This window comes from Morone saxatilis, unplaced genomic scaffold, assembly GCF_004916995.1.
Source record: "Morone saxatilis isolate NCDOM2014 unplaced genomic scaffold, NCSU_SB_2.0 Contig12, whole genome shotgun sequence".
NCBI lineage: Eukaryota > Metazoa > Chordata > Actinopteri > Moronidae > Morone > Morone saxatilis.
The window spans coordinates 24,554,713-24,563,041 of record NW_023339674.1 but is presented as its reverse complement, the minus strand read 5'-3'; positions in this window follow the sequence as shown (position 1 = coordinate 24,563,041).

The window sequence follows — 8,329 nt, the reverse complement described above, 5'->3', positions numbered from 1 at the left end:
TATAATAATAATAAATAAGGTGAACATTTTAGCAACTTGAGTACAATATTACAGATCAAATACATAGTAATATAATAATAAAATAAATAAGAATATAATACAGTAATATTAATATAAAATATATAAAAGTTGTTAAACAAACAGTTAGAATTTAAGATCTTTATTTAAGAAGAAGAGGTTTTCTGATAAATGTGACTTTTAAGAAGTGAAATAAAAGATGCTACAGATTTTGCTAGCCTGAGATGCTCAGGCAGGGAGTTCCAAAGGTGAGGACTGAGGACCAACGTATTGATTTTATTAAGAAATCAATAATGCATTAGCCTGGCCATGAAAAACACCCTAAAACTTATTAGTAAAATCTTGAAATTAGTTCTACAACTCATAGGGAGCCAGAGCAAAGACAAAAGAATGGGAGTGATGTGTTCAGAGTTCCTAGTATTTGTTAAAAGACTAGTGACAAAATTTTGGCTTAACTCGATGCGAGTAAAGAGAATTACTGTAGTCAAATTAGGAAATAAAGGCATGGACTACTTTTCTGTAGTGCTGCAACTGTTAAAAATAATTTTATTTTAGCTATTGTCCACAGCTGAAAGAATGATTGTATCACCCTGGATACTTGGTTATCAAATAATACGCTGGAATCAAATACAAGAGGCTCTAAGCAAACCCTTGTTGTATCAGATGATAGAAAACTTTGATTGGAGAGGAACTGTCAAGGAAGTCATACAGCTGTTTAGCATCATCATACACATAAAATATGTCGCCCAGTAGCAGCATATAATGGAAAACAAAGAGGACCTAAAATTGATCCTTGTGGGACACCGCAGGTGAGAGGGACAGGCGTGAAAGAGGCCCAGTAACCAGAAAGCATTAAATCATTGGTCTTGGCTTTAATGAGTGTGGTTTCAGAAAGGAACAAACCCAGAACTTTTTTACAAATATTATTGTTAATAAAAATAATAATTTAATAAAAATATTTATACAAGTCTTTTAGCTGTTTAATCAAATAATATTTCGGTCATGTTCAATACCTCTTGAGTTTTTCAAACCATTAGCAGCAATTTTTATATTATTATATTTGTGGGCTGCCCTTTATGTAAGGATGAAGTGTAATTTTAAGGGAGAAAAACAAGAAGGCGCAGGCACAAATCCATCAACCACAACAACATCTGACAAACAAAGCACACAGTTAGCCCAATGCTGCCATTGTCCTGAAATGTTTTTGTGTTTTTGTCTCACCTTTTGGCATTGCGCTGTAATGCTCCATCCCTGTCTGCTCTCTTTCTTGCAGCAGCTGCCGTTGTGCTCTCCCCCCTTCCCTCCTCCCATTTTTCCCAACCCCCTCAAAATCACCTTTTCTTTTCGAATCAAGTTCAACATCTGGAGAAGGAAGAAGTCCCCGAAACCGCTTTTGTTCTCTCCGTCAGAACAGATTTCAGACGGTATGAGGCACAACTTAGGGCGCTGCAATGATTTGTCCTAAATAGGGTGCATTTTGGCAGCAGTGACCGACTAAGGAGGACTATTACAGCTTCTGTCTTTATTTACAGAATTAGGATTTCTTCATTTGTATTCCCTAAACTGGAGCACATCCAAATCTTTCAAGCCTTTGGTGTATTAAGTTTTGGAGTAAGTCACACTCATCCTACACAAAGCATCTTTGTCATCTCATTAAAACATTTTCATCCACAATTCCCTGACAAATATATCCTATAAAAAACTGAAAAAAGATAGGACAGCATAAAATCTTTAATTATATCAGCATAGGCTCTGTAATCCAGTGGCATATTCAAACTATTTAATAAAAGGACCCAACAGTAGGACCCACATTGGATTATGTCAACTTGAGGCCTAAACTCAACTGTAAGCAGTGCAGATCTGTGACAGTATCTGACCAAAAGGGACTAATAACTAGGGGAAAAAAAACAAGCATCAGGGTTACACAGGCGAGCGCAGATTGTTTGTTTCCAGTGTATATCACCCCTCAGAACACAGGATGCCTTAACATGCAATGTGACAAGACTTCCTCTATTCTTAACTTCTCTTTCTGTGGCTGCTGGGGTGGAGGAGAGCAGGGTTGGAGGGGGTCGGCGGCCTCCTGGCAGTGGCCTGACGGAGGAACGTCTGACACAGCTTCAGCCTCTCCACTCTTCGACTGTGTGCCTGCAAGACAGCATGCAGCCATCTGCTGGATCCCCCCCCCCACCATCACCACAACACCCCAGACCCTCCACCCGCCACCCCATCCGGATGCCGCTATAACCACTGACAACGCAACAAGCTAATTAGGAGATTTACTGTCCTAATTACACATGCACAGAAAAGTGTTGCTGGAGATTTCTATTTGGGGCTCGGCTCTGCACACGATTTCCCCTCGATTAAAGGCAAATGTAGCATGTAAAACTGTATGATTGTCTTTTACACCCCTGCGTGATGCTGATTCACAATGACACCCGACAGACAGCTGGAATGGCTGAGGGCCACCTGACTTCTGAGGGGTGTAAGAAAGAGATGTGCTCCAAGCCCCTGCAAGCAAAGTGAGAAATGAGTTGTGCGGTGCGCTGAGGGGATGCTAGACTGGAGATAACACCCACAATCCATAACATTCTAGTCTACTTTTCTCTGTCAATTAAGAGACAAGCAACAACATGAGTACAAAGGCAACAACAAGCCTACAGTATGGAACGCCCGCCCCACAGAACCAGCAGTTTTCTTTGATATTAAAGTCACATTTACCGCATTGCTTTTCAAAAGTTGCATTGAGCCCCTAAGGAGGAGAAAAACGGGTATTAAATGTATTTTCAAAAAACTGAAATGGCAATGTTATTTTGAGAAACCTTTCCCTGAATCTTTCACTATTAGGTACTTAAAATACTTTAGGTGAACACAAAAATGAGTGTTTCAAATCGCTGAACTCTGTGAACTTGAACTTGCTTGAACTGAACTTTCCAAAATAACTTCCAAATGCAATAAACGCTGCTGTACCTGCAAACCTATCTCTAAACAGAACATTTTGTGCCCTAAATTGGGCAAGCTGTGTACACTATATTGACATATGATCTTAACCTTTGCCTATTTACACTTCCAGCATAGAACACATTTTACTCATTTGATACTTATACTTGTACTTGTATAAGTGCATTATCTGTACATGTTTGTTTCAGCTGAGTTCTTGCTCAGCCTTGATCAATAGCTATAGCTAGGAGGCTGTTAGCTTAGCAAAACACTGACAGCTGGCCTGGCTCTGTAAGGTAAAAACACCAGACAACGATAAGAGAGTAGTATTCATTTTCCCATATAATTTTGGGCATAAAGTGAATAATAATAATTTCCCTCAAACTGTTCCTTTCACACAGACATTTTCCAAACACAACAGAAACATTCTAGTTGTATACCAAGTGCACTCAGGAAGATCCACAGTATCTTTATCATGTGCACAGTAATTCTACCTCTAACCAGAGCTAAGTGTACAGTCATTTAAGCACTGCAGTACCAGCATGCTGCCTGCACCTTGCCACCTTATTACCGGCAAAGGCCGCGCAGAGCGGCAGAAAATGTCTGGAAGCCCACAGGGTCTCTAAATATTAATGAACTTCTCCTCACACGGGAATAGCGGGAGAATCTCCTTTTCTTTTTCTCTCCTTTATTATGCTCGTTTGTTTAATTAAAAGAGTGTGTTTTAGGGAAATGAGCCACTGTCGACCGCCTCTGGGGTGGTTCTCACCAGGAAGTGGGCTGCTGGCATTTAGATGGAGAAGCTGGGTGACATTGATCAGACCTGAGACCTGGTGAAAACGGCTGTGTTTTTAGCCACATACACCTCATTAGGAGAGGAGAAATTATGCGAGGAGAAAATACAGATAGTAACATACAGCTGAATAATCAAAGCAACAGCTAGTTTGTGCTTTTTTACGATTAACAAAACATCTTAAACATGAAATCATTATTGTGTAAAACAGCCATGGGGCAAGTGGAGGATGTGTGGAGGAGAAATATAGTCCAGCTGCATGAGAACATGGCCCAAGGCAGCTTTAAATTCAAGCCGCACAGTCCCTCATCATTAATAGGAGCGAGGTATCAGATAAGCTCATCTCTGCCGTAACAATAACATGAGTAAACAGGACTTCCTTTGGCAAGAATCATCCCCAACTCTCTGTTATAGCTTCCAATTTCTCCATACTTTATCCTTTCAGAACCCAATTCACTTCAAGGCTCAACATAAATGAGCCCGAGCTTCAGTTTGAACAGATAGTAGACATCGTTTTTTTTTTATTTCCAGTATGTAACACTGACAGGTTTGCAGAGAATACGACCACACTCGACTCCCTGTTTTAATTGCTTTTCAACAGCAGTAACAAAGGAGTCATTTAGACCACATACAATAGCATTCTCAGCTGGCCTGCCCTAGTTATTCCAGGAAGAAAACTTTTAATTCAAAGTGCTGTGTAGATTAATTTTCTGATATGTTAAACATTGTTCTGCATACTAATTGACACCATTTTTTATTGTGCAAAGCAAGTCTTTTCATGGAGGCGTAATTAAAAGGGCTGGCGAGGCTTTTATGGCACACGTTAGAGCAGAAATTAGCCAATTACCATTTCTGTTTGAGGGGTGAAATGACCATCACTGCGCCTGCTTCTCTTTTATGTGGCCCACTTAATGGTTTTTTAAATCCTCCCCCAAATATTTAGTATTCCAAGCCAAAAGAGAGAGACAAAGTAAATTACCAGGCCAATATATCTGTCCTTAAACATGAATAGAAACAGTATTTCTCTTATAGGGCAGCGTTTATTTCTCTGTATTTGTACATTTGTTGCAAAGCAAATGAAATATGTAATCTTTTAGAATTGCCCTGCAAATGACACATTTATTTATCATCACTTATGTGACAGGATGCACTGCATACAACCACATTTTAGATCACCTTTGGATTTAAAGACCCATTACCTTTTACAGTATTACACACAATTAAACATAAAACTGGTATACCTGGTGTCTTTGGCTCTCATCAGGCATTCAGAAAAGTAGGAATACTGTTTGCACTAAAGGTGGAGTGGTTGCGCCACCCTGTGGTGAAAAATGGAAACATTATTCCACCTCATACAGTGACTGAATTCATATGAAGAATGGCTAAAAGTCAAAAGTGTGTTTCTTATTGTAACTCCATTTGGATGTTTGACTGTACAGAATAATACATGGAGAGTTTGACACTACAAGCCTGTTTTCATATGCTGCAAGTGGGAAAGTTTCTCTGTTGTTACTGTGGATGTGAAGTCACAACTAGCTTGGAAGCCAATTGTGGCCCAGCATACAATTTACACAAGTCTCATGTAGAAACTTGAAGCCACATCCACACATCCACTGAGAATGGACTTTACAGTGAAGCAGGAGACATCTTGTGTCCCGCAGTTAAATGTATTATAACATATTCATAGCAATTTTAAGATTTTTCAACAAATCTTCCCAGTTTTCTTAGGGGAAAAAACATTGTGGAAGACACAAATCTTTATTTAATGGAGTATTGTTCTAATTTTTTTTTATTTTTATTTATCTTTAAGCATCTGTTTAAAGGTAATTTTACCTTTAAACATTTAGAAAGATCTATTGTCAGAAATGGAATATAATATTCATAGGTAGGTTTCATTAGTGGATAATCACCTGAATATAAGAATCATTGTGTTTTCATTACCTTAAAATTAGCTGTCTTTATCTCCAGAGGGAGCAGCTCCTCTTCTACAGAGTTTGCCATGTTGAACTGCCATGTTTCTACAGTAGCCCAGTTTGGACAGATCAAAAACTTTCTTTTTCTTTTTTGGCTTTTAATGGTGATAGGCAAACCAGCTTATAAGTACATTACTGCCACCTATTAGACTGGAGTGTGGAGCGGTAGATTATCAGTAAAAAAACAAAAAACTAAACTAAATAAAAACTTCTCTCTAATTAATTAAAAGATGATGTACTTTCCATGATGTCTTTCCTAGTAGATTTCCAATGTAATATTGTGTTTACCATCATCTAATGCTGATATTAATTCCCTCCTTTCTTGGTCATATCTGCTGCATATGTGTGCATAGTTCAGTAGGGTGCTTGCCTATATGGAGTGTATGATTTAATCCCCATTCTCAGACATGTAATGACTATTTCTTCCTTTGGGCTCCCACAAACCATCACTGGCTCTAGATAGGACCTTTAAATTTTTGCAGCCACAGTCTATGGGAAAATCCAAAGTTCTATACCATTCCAAATAGTCCAAGCTGTTCTAAAGCATCCTAATTACCCTGATTCATTGGGAACAGCTGTTTTAATCAACTCAACAGGTGAAAAACAGCAGCTCTCTGCTGGTGGGCAACGTCTGCTGGGTTCCACGGACGCAGGACCAAGGAGGATTGACACAGATAAGGCACACAAAAGGCCCGCTTTTTGCAAGAGCCTTTGCAAATGCTCTCTGGACAAGAAAATACCTTTTTGTCTTCTGTTTTATGGTCAGATGAAACAAAAATTGAATTGTTTGGCCACAATGATGTATCCTTCATTTGGCGTAAAAAAGGAGAAGCCTTCAACCCTAAGAACACCATCCCCACTGTCAAACATGGTGGTGGGAACCTAATGCTTTAATACATCAAGATTCTCAACAACAACATCAGGCAGTCTGCAGAGAAACTTGGCCTTGGGCACCAGTGGACATTTCAGCACGACAACGACCCAAAACACACAGCAAAAGTGGTGAAGAAATGGTTAGCGGACAAAAACATTAACATTTTGCAGTGGCCCAGCCAGAGTCCTGACTTGAATCCAATTGAGAATCTGTGGAGGGAGCTAAAGATCAGGGTGATGGCAAGGAGACCCTCCAACCTGAAAGAGTTGGAGCTCATCGCTAAAGATGAATGGGCAAAAATACCAGTGGAGACATGCAAAAAGCTGGTCAGCAATTATAGGAAGCGTTTGATTGCTGTAATAGCCAATAAAGGCTTTTCTATTGATTATTGAGAAGGGTATGAATAATTTTGGACATGCCACTTTTTGTTCAAATGTAAATAAAAGCTGAGAAATTTTTTTTTCCACAATGATGCCTCTTGTACATCATACAATTTTTCCATGGGTATGAATAATTTCGGGCTTGACTGTACATTATATGATATGTATAATAAACACTTTAATAGTAATATTGTGCAAGAATATTAAATCACTGTACTGAATGATTAATCACAGTTGACTTTTACTGTGAACAGCAGTAACAGACTGGGATCTTGAACACAGTCCTAATCAGAATCAGAAATACTTTATTGATCACCGGGGGGAAATTCATTGGTTGCCCATTGTCCCCCTGTTCAAAATAAATCAGGATATCAATACAGGGCTGTACCTTAGTGAGCTCACTCTTGAGGATATTCACAATTATCCCGATAATATAAATTCACCACAATATATTAGTCTGTGCTTTCTACCATGATATGTGATGCTGTATATCGTCCCGTCCCTATATTATACTACAGTATATAACAATATATAGAAAATAGAAAAAAAGACATTAAAAATATCTATAGGGATTTGGACCCCCACTAGGGGTCGCTAAAGCTTCACAGGGGGTTGCGAGGCCTTCCTGATTTTAAGGGATGTAATAAAGCTTCCAAATGTAGTTTGTAGCATTTAATTAATTTCTAGAAAGAAAACTAAACTAAAAAGTTTTTTTTTAAGTTTAGATTAATATTAAAGATCTGCATAGACTGAACACAGTCTACATTCACTGAGCCTCCACTCACTGATAATCAGCCTCATCCTGCATTCAAAAAGTACAAACTTAGAGCAAGAACAACAATGGCCAAGCATCAGGGAGAAGAAGACAATTAATAAAGTATTTATGACAGAGAACTGTATAGACAGTTCCTAAAACATCAGTTTATATCAGTTGTTCTGTACTGTTATTGTCATATCAGTCAGGGATTGTCAGTTTACTCGGTGATTTAAAAAAAAAGGGATGCCCTAAGGAATAAGGTTGGGAACCTCTGGTTTTAGGTTCCAATTTCAGTTTTACATTGGAGACACAGAGAAGAAGGCGAGGGGTTAAAAGGGAATATATGTATTCTGTGTGTAACAGACACTCTTTCAATATGAACTCCATCTATAGACAGTCAAACGATGGACCATATTTTATCAGCTCATCATAGGTTTTGTATGTAAAATGAACAGCTGTTAGATAAATGTAGCGGTACCAGTATAAAGTATCATAAAATGGAAGTACAACCTCGTTAAGAACAGTACTTAAAGTACTTCCATCATGTTATTCCTCAAAGTAAATTATTTGTATTGAACGTTCGGAAATGGTACCCAG